The following is an 18,939-nucleotide window of genomic DNA, read 5'->3' as shown; positions in this document are numbered from 1 at the left end:
CGTAAATACGGCCGTAAAGCGCGACTGTCGTAAATACGGTCGTAAAGCGCGACTGTCGTAAATACGGCCGTAAAGCGCGACTGTCGTAAATACGGCCGTAAAGCGCGACTGTCGTAAAAGGTGCCGTAAAGCGCGACTGTCGTAAATGCGGCCGTAAAGCGCGACTGTCGTAAAAGGTGCCGTAAAGCGCGACTGTCGTAAATACGGCCGTAAAGCGCGACTGTCATAAATACGGCCGTAAAGCGTGACTGTCGTAAGAGGTGCCGTAAAGCGCGACTGTCTTAAATACGGCCGTAAAGCGCGACTGTCGTAAATACGGCCGTAAAGCGCGACTGTCGTAAATACGGCCGTAAAGCGCGACTGTCGTAAAAGGTGCCGTAAAGCGCGACTGTCGTAAATACGGCCGTAAAGCGCGACTGTCGTAAAAGGTGCCGTAAAGTGCGACTGTCGTAAATACGGCCGTAAAGCGCGACTGTCGTAAATGCGGCCGTAAAGCGCGACTGTCGTAAATACGGCCGTAAAGCGCGACTGTCGTAAAAGGTGCCGTAAAGCGCGACTGTCGTAAATACGGCCGTAAAGCGCGACTGTCGTAAATACGGCCGTAAAGCGCTACTGTCGTAAAAGGTGCCGTAAAGCGCGACTGTCGTAAATACGGCCGTAAAGCGCGACTGTCGTAAAAGGTGCCGTAAAGCGCGACTGTCGTAAATACGGCCGTAAAGCGCGACTGTCGTAAATACGGCCGTAAAGCGCGACTGTCGTAAATACGGCCGTAAAGCGCGACTGTCGTAAATACGGCCGTAAAGCGCGACTGTCGTAAATGCGGCCGTAAAGCGCGACTGTCGTAAAAGGTGCCGTAAAGCGCGACTGTCGTAAATACGGCCGTAAAGCGCGACTGTCGTAAATACGGCCGTAAAGCGCTACTGTCGTAAAAGGTGCCGTAAAGCGCGACTGTCGTAAATACGGCCGTAAAGCGCGACTGTCGTAAAAGGTGCCGTAAAGCGCGACTGTCGTAAATACGGCCGTAAAGCGCGACTGTCGTAAATACGGCCGTAAAGTGCGACTGTCGTAAAAGGTGCCGTAAAGCGCGACTGTTGTAAATACGGCCGTAAAGCGCGACTGTCGTAAATACGGCCGTGAAGCGCGACTGTCGTAAATGCGGCCGTAAAGCGCGACTGTCGTAAAAGGTGCCGTAAAGCGCGACTGTCGTAAAAGGTGCCGTAAAGCGCGACTGTCGTAAATACGGCCGTAAAGCGCGACTGTCGTAAATACGGCCGTAAAGCGCGACTGTCGTAAAAGGTGCCGTAAAGCGCGACTGTCGTAAATACGGCCGTAAAGCGCGACTGTCGTAAAAGGTGCCGTAAAGCGCGACTGTCGTAAATACGGCCGTAAAGCGCGACTGTCGTAAATACGGCCGTAAAGCGCGACTGTCGTAAATACGGCCGTAAAGCGCGACTGTCGTAAAAGGTGCCGTAAAGCGCGACTGTCGTAAATACGGCCGTAAAGCGCGACTGTGGTAAAAGGTGCCGTAAAGCGCGACTGTCGTAAATACGGCCGTAAAGCGCGACTGTCGTAAAGAGCGCCGTAAAGCGCGACTGTCGTAAAAGGTGCCGTAAAGCGCGACTGTCGTAAAAGGTGCCGTAAAGTGCGACTGTCGTAAATACGGCCGTAAAGCGCGACGGTCGTAAAAGGTGCCGTAAAGCGCGACTGTCGTAAATGCGGCCGTAAAGCGCGACTGTCGTAAATGCGGCCGTAAAGCGCGACTGTCGTAAAAGGTGCCGTAAAGCGCGACTGTCGTAAATACGGCCGTAAAGCGCGACTGTCGTAAATACGGCCGTAAAGCGCGACTGTCGTAAAAGGTGCCGTAAAGCGCGACTGTCGTAAATACGGCCGTAAAGCGCGACTGTGGTAAAAGGTGCCGTAAAGCGCGACTGTCGTAAATACGGCCGTAAAGCGCGACTGTCGTAAAGAGCGCCGTAAAGCGCGACTGTCGTAAAAGGTGCCGTAAAGCGCGACTGTCGTAAAAGGTGCCGTAAAGTGCGACTGTCGTAAATACGGCCGTAAAGCGCGACGGTCGTAAAAGGTGCCGTAAAGCGCGACTGTCGTAAAAGGTTCCGTAAAGCGCGACTGTCGTAAATGCGGCCGTAAAGCGCGACTGTCGTAAAAGGTGCCGTAAAGCGCGACTATCGTAAATAAGGCCGTAAAGCGCGACTGTCGTAAAAGGTGCCGTAAAGCGCGACTAGCGTAAAAGGTGCCGTAAAGCGCGACTGTCGTAAAAGGTGCCGTAAAGCGCGACTGTCGTGAATACGGCCGTAAAGCGCGACTGTCGTAAATACGGCCGTAAAGCGCGACTGTCGTAAATACGGCCGTAAAGCGCGACTGTCGTGAATACGGCCGTAAAGCGCGACTGTCGTAAATACGGCCGTAAAGCGCGACTGTCGTGAATACGGCCGTAAAGCGCGACTGTCGTAAATAAGGCCGTAAAGCGCGACTGTCGTAAAAGGTGCCGTAAAGCGCGACTAGCGTAAAAGGTGCCGTAAAGCGCGACTGTCGTAAAAGGTGCCGTAAAGCGCGACTATCGTAAATAAGGCCGTAAAGCGCGACTGTCGTAAAAGGTGCCGTAAAGCGCGACTAGCGTAAAAGGTGCCGTAAAGCGCGACTGTCGTAAAAGGTGCCGTAAAGCGCGACTGTCGTGAATACGGCCGTAAAGCGCGACTGTCGTAAAAGGTGCCGTAAAGCGCGACTGTCGTAAATGCGGCCGTAAAGCGCGACTGTCGTAAATGCGGCCGTAAAGCGCGACTGTCGTAAATGCGGCCGTAAAGCGCGACTGTCGTAAATGCGGCCGTAAAGCGCGACTGTCGAAAATGCGGCCGTAAAGCGCGACTGTCGTAAATACGGCCGTAAAGCGCGACTGTCGTAAATACGGCCGTAAAGCGCGACTGTCGTAAAAGGTGCCGTAAAGCGCGACTGTCGTAAATACGGCCGTAAAGCGCGACTGTCGTAAAAGGTGCCGTAAAGCGCGACTGTCGTAAATACGGCCGTAAAGCGCGACTGTCGTAAATACGGTCGTAAAGCGCGACTGTCGTAAATACGGCCGTAAAGCGCGACTGTCGTAAATACGGCCGTAAAGCGCGACTGTCGTAAAAGGTGCCGTAAAGCGCGACTGTCGTAAATGCGGCCGTAAAGCGCGACTGTCGTAAATACGGCCGTAAAGCGCGACTGTCGTAAATACGGCCGTAAAGCGCGACTGTCGTAAAAGGTGCCGTAAAGCGCGACTGTCGTAAATACGGCCGTAAAGCGCGACTGTCGTAAATACGGCCGTAAAGCGCGACTGTCGTAAAAGGTGCCGTAAAGTGCGACTGTCGTAAATACGGCCGTAAAGCGCGACTGTCGTAAATGCGGCCGTAAAGCGCGACTGTCGTAAAAGGTGCCGTAAAGCGCGACTGTCGTAAATGCGGCCGTAAAGCGCGACTGTCGTAAAAGGAGCCGTAAAGCGCGACTGTCGTAAATACGGCCGTAAAGCGCGACTGTCGTAAAAGGTGCCGTAAAGTGCGACTGTCGTAAAAGGTGCCGTAAAGCGCGACTGTCGTAAAAGGTGCCGTAAAGCGCGACTGTCGTAAATACGGCCGTAAAGCGCGACTGTCGTAAATACGGCCGTAAAGCGCGACTGTCGTAAAAGGTGCCGTAAAGCGCGACTGTCGTAAATACGGCCGTAAAGCGCGACTGTGGTAAAAGGTGCCGTAAAGCGCGACTGTCGTAAATACGGCCGTAAAGCGCGACTGTCGTAAAGAGCGCCGTAAAGCGCGACTGTCGTAAAAGGTGCCGTAAAGCGCGACTGTCGTAAAAGGTGCCGTAAAGTGCGACTGTCGTAAATACGGCCGTAAAGCGCGACGGTCGTAAAAGGTGCCGTAAAGCGCGACTGTCGTAAATGCGGCCGTAAAGCGCGACTGTCGTAAATGCGGCCGTAAAGCGCGACTGTCGTAAAAGGTGCCGTAAAGCGCGACTATCGTAAATAAGGCCGTAAAGCGCGACTGTCGTAAAAGGTGCCGTAAAGCGCGACTAGCGTAAAAGGTGCCGTAAAGCGCGACTGTCGTAAAAGGTGCCGTAAAGCGCGACTGTCGTGAATACGGCCGTAAAGTGCCGTAAAGCGCGACTAGCGTAAAAGGTGCCGTAAAGCGCGACTGTCGTAAAAGGTGCCGTAAAGCGCGACTATCGTAAATAAGGCCGTAAAGCGCGACTGTCATAAAAGGTGCCGTAAAGCGCGACTAGCGTAAAAGGTGCCGTAAAGCGCGACTGTCGTAAAAGGTGCCGTAAAGCGCGACTGTCGTGAATACGGCCGTAAAGCGCGACTGTCGTAAAAGGTGCCGTAAAGCGCGACTGTCGTAAATACGGCCGTAAAGCGCGACTGTCGTGAATACGGCCGTAAAGCGCGACTGTCGTAAATACGGCCGTAAAGCGCGACTGTCGTGAATACGGCCGTAAAGCGCGACTGTCGTAAATGCGGCCGTAAAGCGCGACTGTCGTAAATGCGGCCGTAAAGCGCGACTGTCGAAAATGCGGCCGTAAAGCGCGACTGTCGTAAATACGGCCGTAAAGCGCGACTGTCGTAAATACGGCCGTAAAGCGCGACTGTCGTAAAAGGTGCCGTAAAGCGCGACTGTCGTAAATACGGCCGTAAAGCGCGACTGTCGTAAAAGGTGCCGTAAAGCGCGACTGTCGTAAATACGGCCGTAAAGCGCGACTGTCGTAAATACGGTCGTAAAGCGCGACTGTCGTAAATACGGCCGTAAAGCGCGACTGTCGTAAATACGGCCGTAAAGCGCGACTGTCGTAAAAGGTGCCGTAAAGCGCGACTGTCGTAAATGCGGCCGTAAAGCGCGACTGTCGTAAATACGGCCGTAAAGCGCGACTGTCGTAAATACGGCCGTAAAGCGCGACTGTCGTAAAAGGTGCCGTAAAGCGCGACTGTCGTAAATACGGCCGTAAAGCGCGACTGTCGTAAATACGGCCGTAAAGCGCGACTGTCGTAAAAGGTGCCGTAAAGTGCGACTGTCGTAAATACGGCCGTAAAGCGCGACTGTCGTAAATGCGGCCGTAAAGCGCGACTGTCGTAAAAGGTGCCGTAAAGCGCGACTGTCGTAAATGCGGCCGTAAAGCGCGACTGTCGTAAAAGGAGCCGTAAAGCGCGACTGTCGTAAATACGGCCGTAAAGCGCGACTGTCGTAAAAGGTGCCGTAAAGTGCGACTGTCGTAAAAGGTGCCGTAAAGCGCGACTGTCGTAAAAGGTGCCGTAAAGCGCGACTGTCGTAAAAGGTGCCGTAAAGTGCGACTGTCGTAAATACGGCCGTAAAGCGCGACTGTCGTAAATACGGCCGTAAAGCGCGACTGTCGTAAAAGGTGCCGTAAAGCGCGACTGTCGTAAATACGGCCGTAAAGCGCGACTGTCGTAAAAGGTGCCGTAAAGTGCGACTGTCGTAAATACGGCCGTAAAGCGCGACTGTCGTAAAAGGTGCCGTAAAGCGCGACTGTCGTAAAAGGTGCCGTAAAGCGCGACTGTCGTAAATGCGGCCGTAAAGCGCGACTGTCGTAAATACGGCCGTAAAGCGCGACTGTCGTAAAAGGTGCCGTAAAGGGCGACTGTCGTAAATGCGGCCGTAAAGCGCGACTGTCGTAAATACGGCCGTAAAGCGCGACTGTCGTAAAAGGTGCCGTAAAGCGCGACTGTCGTAAATACGGCCGTAAAGCGCGACTGTCGTAAAAGGTGCCGTAAAGCGCGACTGTCGTAAATACGGCCGTAAAGCGCGACTGTCGTAAATACGGCCGTAAAGCGCGACTGTGGTAAAAGGTGCCGTAAAGCGCGACTGTCGTAAATACGGCCGTAAAGCGCGACTGTCGTAAATACGGCCGTAAAGCGCGACTGTCGTAAAAGGTGCCGTAAAGCGCGACTGTCGTAAATGCGGCCGTAAAGCGCGACTGTCGTAAATATGGCCGTAAAGCGTGACTGTCGTAAAAGGTGCCGTAAAGCGCGACTGTCGTAAATACGGCCGTAAAGCGCGACTGTCGTAAAAGGTGCCGTAAAGCGCGACTGTCGTAAATACGGCCGTAAAGCGCGACTGTCGTAAATGCGGCCGTAAAGCGCGACTGTCGTAAAAGGTGCCGTGAAGCGCGACTGTCGTAAATACGGCCGTAAAACGCGACTGTCGTAAAAGGTGCCGTAAAGTGCGATTGTCGTAAAAGGTGCCGTAAAGCGCGACTGTCGTAAATACGGCCGTAAAGCGTGACTGTCGTAAAAGGTTCCGTAAAGTGCGACTGTCGTAAATACGGCCGTAAAGCGCGACTGTCGTAAATACGGCCGTAAAGCGCGACTGTCGTAAAAGGTGCCGTAAAGCGCGACTGTCGTAAATACGGCCGTAAAGCGCGACTGTCGTAAAAGGTGCCGTAAAGTGCGACTGTCGTAAATACGGCCGTAAAGCGCGACTGTCGTAAATGCGGCCGTAAAGCGCGACTGTCGTAAAAGGTGCCGTAAAGCGCGACTGTCGTAAATACGGCCGTAAAGCGCGACTGTCGTAAATACGGCCGTAAAGCGCGACTGTCGTAAATGCGGCCGTAAAGCGCGACTGTCGTAAAAGGTGCCGTAAAGCGCGACTGTCGTAAATACGGCCGTAAAGCGCGACTGTCGTAAATACGGCCGTAAAGCGCGACTGTCGTAAATACGGCCGTAAAGCGCGACTGTCGTAAAAGGTGCCGTAAAGCGCGACTGTCGTAAATACGGCCGTAAAGCGCGACTGTCGTAAATACGGCCGTAAAGCGCGACTGTCGTAAATACGGTCGTAAAGCGCGACTGTCGTAAATACGGCCGTAAAGCGCGACTGTCGTAAATACGGCCGTAAAGCGCGACTGTCGTAAAAGGTGCCGTAAAGCGCGACTGTCGTAAATGCGGCCGTAAAGCGCGACTGTCGTAAATACGGCCGTAAAGCGCGACTGTCGTAAATACGGCCGTAAAGCGCGACTGTCATAAATACGGCCGTAAAGCGTGACTGTCGTAAGAGGTGCCGTAAAGCGCGACTGTCTTAAATACGGCCGTAAAGCGCGACTGTCGTAAATACGGCCGTAAAGCGCGACTGTCGTAAATACGGCCGTAAAGCGTGACTGTCGTAAAAGGTGCCGTAAAGCGCGACTGTCGTAAATACGGCCGTAAAGCGCGACTGTCGTAAAAGGTGCCGTAAAGTGCGACTGTCGTAAATACGGCCGTAAAGCGCGACTGTCGTAAATGCGGCCGTAAAGCGCGACTGTCGTAAATACGGCCGTAAAGCGCGACTGTCGTAAAAGGTGCCGTAAAGCGCGACTGTCGTAAATACGGCCGTAAAGCGCGACTGTCGTAAATACGGCCGTAAAGCGCTACTGTCGTAAAAGGTGCCGTAAAGCGCGACTGTCGTAAATACGGCCGTAAAGCGCGACTGTCGTAAAAGGTGCCGTAAAGCGCGACTGTCGTAAATACGGCCGTAAAGCGCGACTGTCGTAAATACGGCCGTAAAGCGCGACTGTCGTAAAAGGTGCCGTAAAGCGCGACTGTCGTAAAAGGTGCCGTAAAGCGCGACTGTCGTAAATACGGCCGTAAAGCGCGACTGTCGTAAAAGGTGCCGTAAAGCGCGACTGTCGTAAAAGGTGCCGTAAAGCGCGACTGTCGTAAATACGGCCGTAAAGCGCGACTGTCTTAAATACGGCCGTAAAGCGCGACTGTCGTAAATACGGCCGTAAAGCGCGACTGTCGTAAATACGGCCGTAAAGCGCGACTGTCGTAAAAGGTGCCGTAAAGCGCGACTGTCGTAAATACGGCCGTAAAGCGCGACTGTCGTAAAAGGTGCCGTAAAGTGCGACTGTCGTAAATACGGCCGTAAAGCGCGACTGTCGTAAATGCGGCCGTAAAGCGCGACTGTCGTAAATACGGCCGTAAAGCGCGACTGTCGTAAAAGGTGCCGTAAAGCGCGACTGTCGTAAATACGGCCGTAAAGCGCGACTGTCGTAAATACGGCCGTAAAGCGCTACTGTCGTAAAAGGTGCCGTAAAGCGCGACTGTCGTAAATACGGCCGTAAAGCGCGACTGTCGTAAAAGGTGCCGTAAAGCGCGACTGTCGTAAATACGGCCGTAAAGCGCGACTGTCGTAAATACGGCCGTAAAGCGCGACTGTCGTAAATGCGGCCGTAAAGCGCGACTGTCGTAAAAGGTGCCGTAAAGCGCGACTGTCATAAAAGGTGCCGTAAAGCGCGACTGTCGTAAAAGGTGCCGTAAAGCGCGACTGTCGTAAAAGGTGCCGTAAAGCGCGACTGTCGTAAATACGGCCGTAAAGCGCGACTGTCGTAAATACGGCCGTAAAGCGCGACTGTCGTAAAAGGTGCCGTAAAGCGCGACTGTCGTAAAAGGTGCCGTAAAGCGCGACTGTCGTAAATGCGGCCGTAAAGCGCGACTGTCGTAAATACGGCCGTAAAGCGCGACTGTCGTAAATACGGCCGTAAAGCGCGACTGTCGTAAAAGGTGCCGTAAAGCGCGACTGTCGTAAATGCGGCCGTAAAGCGCGACTGTCGTAAATACGGCCGTAAAGCGCGACTGTCGTAAATACGCCGTAAAGCGCGACTGTCGTAAAAGGTGTCGTAAAGCGCGACTGTCGTAAATACGGCCGTAAAGCGCGACTGTCGTAAAAGATGCCGTAAAGCGCGACTGTCGTAAATACGGCCGTAAAGCGCGACTGTCGTAAATACGGCCGTAAAGAAAAAACCAGGAGGGCAAGGAGTAACCTAGGGGGTAAAAAAAGAAAAAGAAAAGAAAGAAAATGCAACAAAAAACAAACCCACAGAAAAAACCTCGAGATAGGCGAGAAAACCGCCCCCCCCCCAAAAAAAACCCCAAGATGGGTAAGAAAAATCCCAGAAATACCTCAGGAAAAAAAAAAAAAAAACAGGAAAAAAAAACCCAAAACCAAACAAACAAAAATCCCAAACAACAACAACAACAAAATGGGTAAGAAAACAACGCAGAAGAAAACCCCAAGATGGGCAAGAAAAAGCCCACAATAGAACCCCGAGATGGGCGAGAAAAATCCCAGAAAAAAAAAAATACGGACAAAAACCCTAAGAAAAACCCAGAAAAAAAAAACCAGAAAAGAACCCAAGATGGGCAAGAAAAATCCCCTGAAACTGACCAGGGAAAAACCCCAAGATGGGCAAGAAATAAAATCAGAACAAAATACTAAGATGGGGAAGAAAAATCCAGGAAAAAAAAAAAAAAAACCAAAATGGCAAAGAAAAACCCAGAAAAAAAAATAAACAGAAAAAAAAATCCCAAGGGGCAAGGAAAAACCAGAAAAAACACCAAAATGGGCAAGAAGAAACAAAGAAAAAACTCCAAGAAATGCCAGAAAAAAATCAAGGAAAAAGGGAGTAAAAGCCCCAAGAAACAAGGCAAGAAAGAGAGGCAATAAAGGCCACAAAAACTCAAGACAAAAAAAACAAAAACAAGACATGCCAGAAAAAGGTATGAAAATGGTTCTGCCAGGCGCGATCAAGGTGAGCGGGTTCAGATTCAGGTCCAGGAGATGAACAAGTGTCAGATTAGCTTGGGGCACTGCTGTGCAATGCAGCTGTGACAGGATTTATGTTTAAATATAGTTTAAATAAATTGGGGATTGTTTGGCTTTTATAGGGGGATAGGCTGGAGATTTCATAAAAAATATAAAACTAGAAATCCAAATATATCATATATATGTCAATATCAATAAATATTTAATATATATAGATATAAGTAAAAGAAATATATTGTGTCAAAAGAATATATCTATTATTATATAAAAAGGTATTCTCTCCAATATATATAATATCTATAAATATAACAAATGGAAATTACAAATATAGATGTGAATAGAATTATGACAAACAAAATTATTTTTAAAATTTTAAATGTGTTTTAAAGAAAGGGGTGTCTTTGCTTTTTATTTCATTAGAGGCAGAGGTTTTATTTTAAATAATGTAAGTACTATAGAAATGTAAATCGACATACAGAAATATATAATAAATATATAGAGATATAAAGATATAATACCAAACTATGAATAGAAATAGAAATAGAAATCTATGTAAGTAACATAAAGAGATGCAATATATAATATAATTTTTATTATACAGTAATATAAATTCTAAATATACATGCGAATATAAATATGAAAAATATATGATGGGGGGCTCGGAGCAACCCAGGTGCGAGTGTGAGGATGATGGGGGCTCAGAACAGCCCAGGTGTGAGTGTGAGGATGATGAGGGGCCGGCTCCTGCCGGGGCGAGGCTTTGCCTCAGCTCCCTTTTGCATGGAGCTGCTGAGTGAAGGGGTTTATGGGGCGCTCCCGGCGCTGTCTCATGGAAGGACTGCGGGAGCTTCCCACAGGGTCGGGGGACCGCCTGGATCCGCGCTTGGGTACGTGGAGCATCGCTTAAAGGAGGTGCCGAGGGATGAATCTTTGTGCCGGGGAGCAGCAGCCGAACAGGTGAGCCCGTGTGGGTTTGGAGCGGGGACATTTCTCCTTCCCCTTTGCAATTTCATCTTGCCAGTCCCTCCCCGGTTCCCCAGGAACAAAAGTGGAGCTTATGAGGACAAAAGGAATTACGGAGAAGGAAGCAGCTCCTCTTCTCTTATTGTCTGTGTTTGAACTGAGGGGATCCCTCTTCACTTGTGGTTTTAAGGGTGTTGATTGCAGGAAAAGCTGCCTTTTCCAGGCTGTTAGGGGTATCCCGGGGGTGACAGGCAATCCTTGCGTTCTATTTTAAGGGGAATGGGAAAAGTATTCTTGTGGTATTATGGGTTTGATTTGAAGGCAGGCCACCCCATTTTCATCACCCTAGGGTTTAAATGGAGGGGGCAGCCCTGGTGTCCCTCCTTTTCAAGGGTTTGAAATCGCCCTTTCCCATCAGTCGAAGGCTTTCATTTGAGGAGCACCCCTTCTTTTCTGCTCTCCTAGGGGGTGAAATTGGAGGGGAGAACACATTTCTTTGCCCTTGTTGAAGTGAGGTGAGCCCTGCCTGCGGCGTAGGTTTCGGGGTTGGCTTGCGGGAAGCCGCAGCTCCGGCAGCGTTTGCAGGGCTGCAATGGGGCTGTGCCGCTGCATTGGAGGGCGCTCCTCGTGCCCGCGGCCCGGCCCGGAACGTTCCCGGCCCGGAACGTTCCCGCTCGGGAGTGCTGCTGGCACGGCCCGAGCAGCTGCCGGGGCGCACGGGGTTTTGGCGCGGCCAGGGCGGCAGTGGCGGAGCCGCGCCGGTGCGAGCCATGCGGAGCCGAGCGGAGCAGGCCGGGCCGGCCAAGGGCGGCAGAGGCGGCGCGGGCGCTGCTGCACCGGCCCGGGCGGTGCTGGCCGCTCCGTCCGCTCCAGGCGCGGGGCTCGGGTGCCGCCGGTAGCCCCGGGCCCGGTGCCGGCCCCGCCGGGCAGGGGCAGCGGGCGGGGCTCCCCGGGACGGCGCCGGCCCCGCGTGCCGGAGCGGCCGCCGCAGGAGCCGCTTTCCTGCCGGGAGCCGCGCTCCGTCCGGGGCCGGCAGCGAGCGCGGGGTTCGGCCGCTCCACGTTCGGCGGTGCCGTGGCTCGGAGGCGCTTTGGAGGCGTTGATTGCATCGCTGTGTTCGGTTTGCAGCGGGTGTACGCTAAGGGATACGGTGTTCTTCCTGAGTGGTACGGTTCTCGGTGCCGGTAGGGATGATAAAGGTTTGTTTTGGATTGAGTTTTGTAGTCGGAGTTTTTTTTTTTTTCCCGGGGTATTATGTTTAGAAGGGCGTGCAATGATTTTTACGGGTCATAGCGTGAAGCAGCGGTTCGGATTTTAATTCTGTTGCGGTGGCTTTTATTAGCGTGAGTGTGTAGTGTTTGTTTTGGAGGGCTTGAGGTAGCGTCGTGTCGTTCATAGCAGCGGGTTTTTAATCTTTATAATTGCATGTGTGTTTATCGTCTTCCAGGGCTTTTATTTGGTTGGTTTATTTGATTGTAGTGTATGTTTTATGGTTACGGGTAATTTGGGGGACATTGTTTATGGTTACGTTTGTCTTTAGTCTTTGTGTTTGTTTCTAGGTGGTATTTTTATTTTGATAGCTTGAGGCACTATGGGTTTATTCAGTTGGGAATAATTTTTTGTTGCAGTTTTAAGTTTATCTGGTTTTTGGTATTATTCTTGTTGGTTTCTTTATTTTCTTTTTTTTTTTTGTTGTTGTTGTTGTCTTTTAATTTTTTTGAGTATTGTTTATCAGGGTTTATTTTGGGAACATGGGTATTTATATGGTGGTTTTTAAAACTATTTATTTATTTGGGTAGTTAATTTCTTAGTTTTTAGTGGTTAAGATGTTTTTCCATTTTGTTAATTAGTTCAGGTTTTAAAGTTATTTTTACAGAGGATTGTTTATTCCTTGAGTTAGTGTAGAGGTAGAATTTTGTTGGTTTTTTCTTTTTTAGTAACGTCGTTCAGGGTGAGTGGCACTGGCTTGAGTTGAGTAGATTGGTTTGACTTTTTTTTAGTACTTTTTGTAATTTGCTGTGTGTGTTTCTATAGGATTTTCTTTTATTTTGGTTCCATTTTTCTGTCCTGATGAGAATTGTTATTGAAAAGAGTGTTCTTGGTTTTTTCGCTGACACTTGTTTGGCTGTTGGAGGTATCTTGATGTTTTTGGAAGATATTGGTGAGAATTTGATGCTGTTTGTTTTGTCATTTCATTTAGGAATTGGATTTTAAATATGCAATTATGACTCTAACTATATTGAAACAAAAGAAATAGATGTGTAGCAATGGGAATGAGCCAATTTTATTTTTATATATTCGGTCAATTTTTAAAATTTAACATGTAACATAAGTCATTATATGTTACAATAAGTTACTCTAATTTTAATAGAGTATTGTGTATGTTTATAGATATATGAATAGAGAATATAAATGTAAATACAAGCCAAGCAAAAATACAAATATATAAATGTATTGCAACTATATGCAGATCTATAAAAAATTAATAATAAATTGTAAATGTAAAATAACATAAATTGATACAATATATAATACACGTAATACTGCATATATTTTATGAAAAATATTATAGGAAATGGATATAAAATAGATATAAATGCGGGTGTGATATATCTATCTACTTATATCTATCATTTGTTGTATATTATGATAAATATAAATATAAAAAAAATTTAAGTAGTTTAAAATAATGGATGGTTTTGTTTTTTCTTTGCCAAAGCAGGGGTTTTAGTGTAAAAATTACAAATACAAATAATATAAAGGTAGAAATATAAGTATAGAAATATATCATAAACACGTTAAAGATTTATATAAAAATTAGAAATATAAGGAAAAATAAGTTGTAGCAGTAGATATGGTAAATAATTTAAAAAATAATTCCCGTATATTTTTTGAATAAGGTGCATATTATATGTAGTTATTAATATAATGCATCAACATAAACTATAAATATATATAAAATATCAACTATCTATAAGAAGGAATAAAAGCTCTGTGTCACATGCAGCAGTAGAAAATTTCAGGCTCCCAGGGAATAAATCGTTTTCTTTAAAGCATTTTCGTTTTGGAGTTTTATTTTTACTCCCGGGTAGCCTGAAAGTTTCTACTGCTGCTTTTTTATTCTGAAGGTGGAAAGGTAAACCAAGATCAGAAATAGAAGAAAGGCAAAGGGAAGGGAAGGAAAGGAAAGGAAATGAAAGGAAGCAGGAGAGCAAGGGGGAAGGGAAGTGGTGAAAAAAAAAACAGAGTGAAAAAAGTAAAAAGAGTTGGAGGAAAAAAGAGAGGGCATCCGGGAGGAGCGGTGCTGCCTCAGGTCCTTCCCCGCCCTGGGGCGAAGGACCCGTTTGATGCCCAGGAGGGACTGCAGCTCCCGGTGGCGGGGGACGGAGCCGTGGCTGTCAGCCCGAGACTACAACTCCCGGCAGGCCCTGTTGCCGGCGCGGCGTGTGACGCAGCGGCTGACGCGGCACGTGAGTGGCTGCCAGCCCGAGACTCCAACTCCCGGCAGGCCCTGCTGCCGGCGCGGCGTGTGACGCAACGGCCGACGCGGCCCGGCATTTTTCTCTAAATCGGCAGTAAATACAGCTGAGTAAAATTAGCTTGGTTTTCTTCCTTCTTTTGTAACTGAACTGTTTTTATTAAAAATTCTATTTGAATATGTAGAAAAAGTGGGGATGTCCTGTAATATATCGTAGCTTTTCTTGTTTACAGGGTGCTCAGAAAGCATGCGTCCCTTAGAGTCCCACAGAAAGGTTCTCAGTGCGCTCTCAATCAAGGTATGTATTTACAAATAAGTGATCCCTTTAGATATTTGCCTGTGTACCTTTTCCTGTAATTCAGAGCTTGCGTTCTGTGGGTTGTATGATAAAGCTGTAAAACATGTAAGAATGGTTTTGCAAGTCTGAATCGTTGAAGGCAGCAATAAGTGGATTTAGAGCCTGTTCTTGAGCAGACAAAGGGAAAAAGTGTGACTCTGATGCTGAACTTGTCATTTTTCATTTGACTTGTCTTGAATGATTTAGGAATAGAGAGAACTAGAAAAAGAGAGAAATAGAATCGATTATTGAGCAGTCCTCAAATGCTCACCATAATTCAGTGTAGAGCCAAAGGGAAGGGTGATGGAACAGAGCTCTGTGCTTTGGAAGGAAATAAATTTAAACCTGATCTCCGCACAGAGTCTCACTAACTTCTGTGGTTTTAAAATACAAAATACGTTTAGGAAGTGTTGGAAGTTAGTATTTTGGGAAAGAAACGGCAGTTCCACAGAACATTCCATTTCACAGAGGCTCTAGGAAGGATTCATGTTGTAACTGCTGTCACTGCAATCAGTTGGTGGTTCAGCCTTGAAACGTGCACTTGGCCTTCTATAAAGCGCTGTTTTGTTTGCCTTTCATTGCTATGAGTCTTGATAAATTGGAGAAGAGCCCAAGAGAAATTTTTCATCCCTTGATATAAAAGGTAGGAAGTGACTTTTTTTGGTTTGGTTCTTTTTCTTTATTATTTCCTGGAAATAAAAGTAATTAAGTATAGGTACTACTGGTTTGTTTCTTCCAGTAGCAGATGATAACAATAGCAGTAGTAATAGTAAAAATAATAATAGAAATAATAATAATAGCAATGTAATACTACCTAAACTGTCTTTATCCATTGGACTGGCCATTTCAAATCAAAACTTCTAAACACAAATCAAACCATCATCCTTGTAGAATCTTTCACAGCAGCGGGCTAAAGATCCTGGTTTTGTTGACAGGATTTATTGGTTCTGGAAGAGCAAGAGGGAAGTACAAGCCTAACTACTTCTAGCTCACAGACCCGTCCAGTGAACCCAGCTTTGTGTTTTGGTGGGCTTTTGATGACTTTGAAATCAATTGCTCATTCCAGTAAAAAAAATTCATGTTTTTTTGAACGTGACAGCAGAAATAACTTTAAGCACCAACTTAATAATAATAGATCACCAGTTTAAGTTAAAAATTCATGCTATACTAACAAAGTTCAAAGGTAAATTATTACCTATTAGGAGATGGTATAAAGTGTATGTTCTAATGTGTAATGCAAAGATACATACATACCAGATAGTCCTTAGAGGAAACAAATTTTTATGACTGCTGTTTGATTGTTTACCATACGATATTTGGTTTTATTTCCCAGGGATCGGTGAATTTTAACTTTGGAGTCCTCTATGCTAAGGATGCTCAGCTTACAGATGATGAAATGTTCAGTAATGGTGAGTTTTTCACGTTCTCTTTAATTGCTGTGCTGATCTGAATAAGAAAAAAACAAAAGCAAGAGGGAAAAAAAAGGATGGTTTATTATTTTTTACGCTGTTATGTTTGTTTCCTCAGTATTTGCTGCAGCTCTGCTTACCCAAGCTTTGGGTTCCTTCTGTCCCACTGGGAGTTGCCCAGTTTGGTTGCATCTGGTGAAATTCACCCTGAGACCTTACACAACTAGCTCAAACTACGTGAGAGCCATTTGCAGTTCTCTCCAGACACCTGGAGAATGGGTGACGTTTCTGAGGGTCTGGCAAGTGTACTTCTATCAAAACTCAGTCTGTGAAGTTTCTGGGGAAAACCCTTCTGTGTCCTAAAGGGTTCAAACTCCTGTGAGGATCCATTTATCAGGTGCTCACCTGGATGGTTCCAGCTCTTAAAGTGAACACTTGTACTCTTACCCTGTAGTTTACATCTATTGTATTTTTGTTATTTTGCAAGATTTTTTGTCTTTGCAAAATATTGTGCATTTCACTCTTTGGAACCTCTCAGATGGTTCTTTGGTGCAGCACCACCCCATGGGACACTTGGCTGCTGTCCTGAAGGGGATGGTCGCTAGAATTGTAAATTCTGGAGAGTTTATAAGTCTTCTGTCCCCAGGGAGGTACCATGCTTTGTTTACTTTTGTTCTGTTTGTTAGGCGCTGCTTCTCGTTGCAAGTATGAATTTCAAACTGCCCTGTTCTTATTTTAACTGTTTTCCTGGTTCTCTCCGTCCGACAGGGAAAGACTCTCATATCCTCGTCGTCGGGCTCGGTGCTGTCCAAGAAGATACAGAGACTAAAAAAATCATAAGCAGCAAAATATGACTGCAGGGAAAAGAAGCTGGAGAGAACAGAATGTGATATTGTTATCCTTACCCTATATTAGAAACATCCGCTGTGCTTTGATGCTGGCAGCTGCCAGGGGCTTGTTAGCTCTTTGTAGGCAGGTGTAGGTGTTCACTTGTAGTTTTTTTCTCTGGACAAGTCAATTCAAACTTTGCTAAGCTTATATATGCAAATTACTCTCTAGCACAGTCCAGCATGACATTTTTGAATGTTGTAAAAATACCATGTTACTTGGAAATTGCTAATGATGAGAAGCTTTAGGGGAAAATAAGATGTCAGTGTTGGGAGATGTGAGAAGAATTTTGAGGGGATGTTAGACTGAAATAAAGCACACTTGAAGCTGGACTGGCATGCTGGCAGATCCCCTATTAAACAGTAGTGCTGAGATTAGCCTGGGGGTTGCCCATTGTTTCTGTAGAAATAAATGTTTTCTGGTCTTCAGAAGTAAGCTGCTTTGAAAAGCTGGAAGGCGCAGCATAGTGACAATCCGTGTGCTTCGCATTAAAAATAGATTTCAGAAGGGTCCTAGGCTTTTGTCTTTTCCTAGAAGTCGATGTAATCCTGTCGAGGAGTTTTTAATTCTGTGCTGCCATGTCATCAATCAGGGCCCTGTCGTACTAATCATCATCCAGATGCAAAACAAAAAATCAGACCCCGTCCCAAGCACTTAGAGCCCAGAATACGATTTCCTCAGGCTGCCATTTGTGTGCCATCGGTACTCACCATGGAAGCGAGCTGGGGATTGTTGCAGCTGTTGGGAACGAACTGCTTCTCGTCACACAGCAATGGAATTGGGACGACGCCTCGGCCAGCCCCTCTCTGCCATCGTCTCCTGAATCTGCAGCAGAGCAGTTCCAGTCCATCCGGGCACGTGCAATCCAGTTCCTGATGATCTGAGCACACGGAGCAGCGCTCAGCTGCTGTGGGGGGCTCAGGGAAGGCAGAGTGTGCATTGTCATCTTCCTGAACCTACAGACAAATCAAAGTGAGAAGCCACAGGGTGGAAATCAGTTGCATATATGCTAAACAAAACTTGCAGGTTGTTTTTAAGAATTGTTTTTGCTTGTTCTTTGTTGTGCTTCTGTGCTTAGAAAACCTCCCTTTAAAATCAGTTCAGTTCATCAGTTGAACCTTTGTTTGCAGACCCTCAGTGAGCAGAATTTGTTGCAGACTCAGTGCACGCTGTGCTGGCCTCCCGGGAGTGTGAGGAGCTCATGTGTGCTACTTTTTGCTTTAGGACGCTCTGAGGTATTTATTCCTTTTGGGATACGTGATGAGAATTCCCAAGAGAGGTAGTTATAAGGTATGACATTGGGAAAAAGCCTGTGTGGTTGGAATGTTGTTGCTGTCAAAAGTTAATTTTTCCTTCATTCTTAGCCAGTAGTTAGCTTTTTGCTTTATTTTTGTGGTATCAGTATTTTATTGTTTAAAAAATTCCTTCAAAATAACTTCAGTGGTCGCCCACCAGTACCTTGTTCAGATTTGCCTATTTGCTTGTAGCTGAAATGTTCACATCTTGATTATCATTCTATTTAAGAAACTGCTGCCCAGCCAACTAATAACTGAATATCCATCTGTCTAGGACACGGGGAGAGGATTTAGGTAATGTCTTTGTTTCCAGAAAAAAGTTCCAGTGTACTTTCTAAACAGAGGAGAAGGGGGTGAAGACTCTGGGCTCTGATGCCGTTGGGGCACCCCAAGGTCCCCAGGAGAGGGAGCCCCACTGCGGTGCAGGAGCAGGTGTGTTCTCATCTAATATTGAACAAATTATAAATATAAATATGAAAATTATAAACATGAAAATATTTTTAAAATACTTAAATAAAGCAGGTTTTCTTTATTGGTCAATAGGCAGGGTTTTGATTGTAAAAATTATAAATACAAATAATATAAAGGTAGAAATCTAAGTTTAGAAATATATAATAAATACATACAGATAAATATAAAAATTAAAAATATAAGAAAAAATTAGTTGTAGCAGTAGATATTATACATAATTTAAATACTAATTTAAATCTATTTTAAAATTGTATATATATCATAATTAATGTAATACATCCAAAGAAACGATAAATTAAAATATGAATGTATAATTATACAAAGTATAAATAAAAAATATTTCAATATCCTTTAAAAGAAGGGGTTTTTTTATATATTTGGTTAGAGACGGGGTTTTTATTTGGAATAATGGAAGTATTATAGAAGTATAAAACTAAATATAGAATTATACAGTCAATATAGAAAGATATTTATAAAAACACGAGCGAACGACGCCTCCTTCGGCCGAATGGAACGAGCTCAGCCG

At 46.5% G+C, this 18,939-nt stretch overlaps 2 long non-coding RNA genes across 3 annotated transcripts in view; both read left to right on the top strand.

Moving 5' to 3' along the window:
• Positions 1-18,939, top strand: part of LOC134431618 (uncharacterized) — a 120,328-nt gene that overhangs the window by 70,174 nt on the left and 31,215 nt on the right. The window lies entirely within an intron of this gene.
• LOC134415036 (uncharacterized) lies at positions 14,370-16,054 on the top strand. The gene is made up of 3 exons (XR_010026899.1): positions 14,370-14,993; positions 15,684-15,759; positions 15,878-16,054. It is a non-coding gene; the product is annotated as an uncharacterized LOC134415036 (long non-coding RNA).

The sequence above is a fragment of the Melospiza melodia genome, chromosome 2 (assembly GCF_035770615.1).
Source record: "Melospiza melodia melodia isolate bMelMel2 chromosome 2, bMelMel2.pri, whole genome shotgun sequence".
NCBI lineage: Eukaryota > Metazoa > Chordata > Aves > Passeriformes > Passerellidae > Melospiza > Melospiza melodia.
This window is presented reverse-complemented; position numbering and strand designations above follow the sequence as displayed.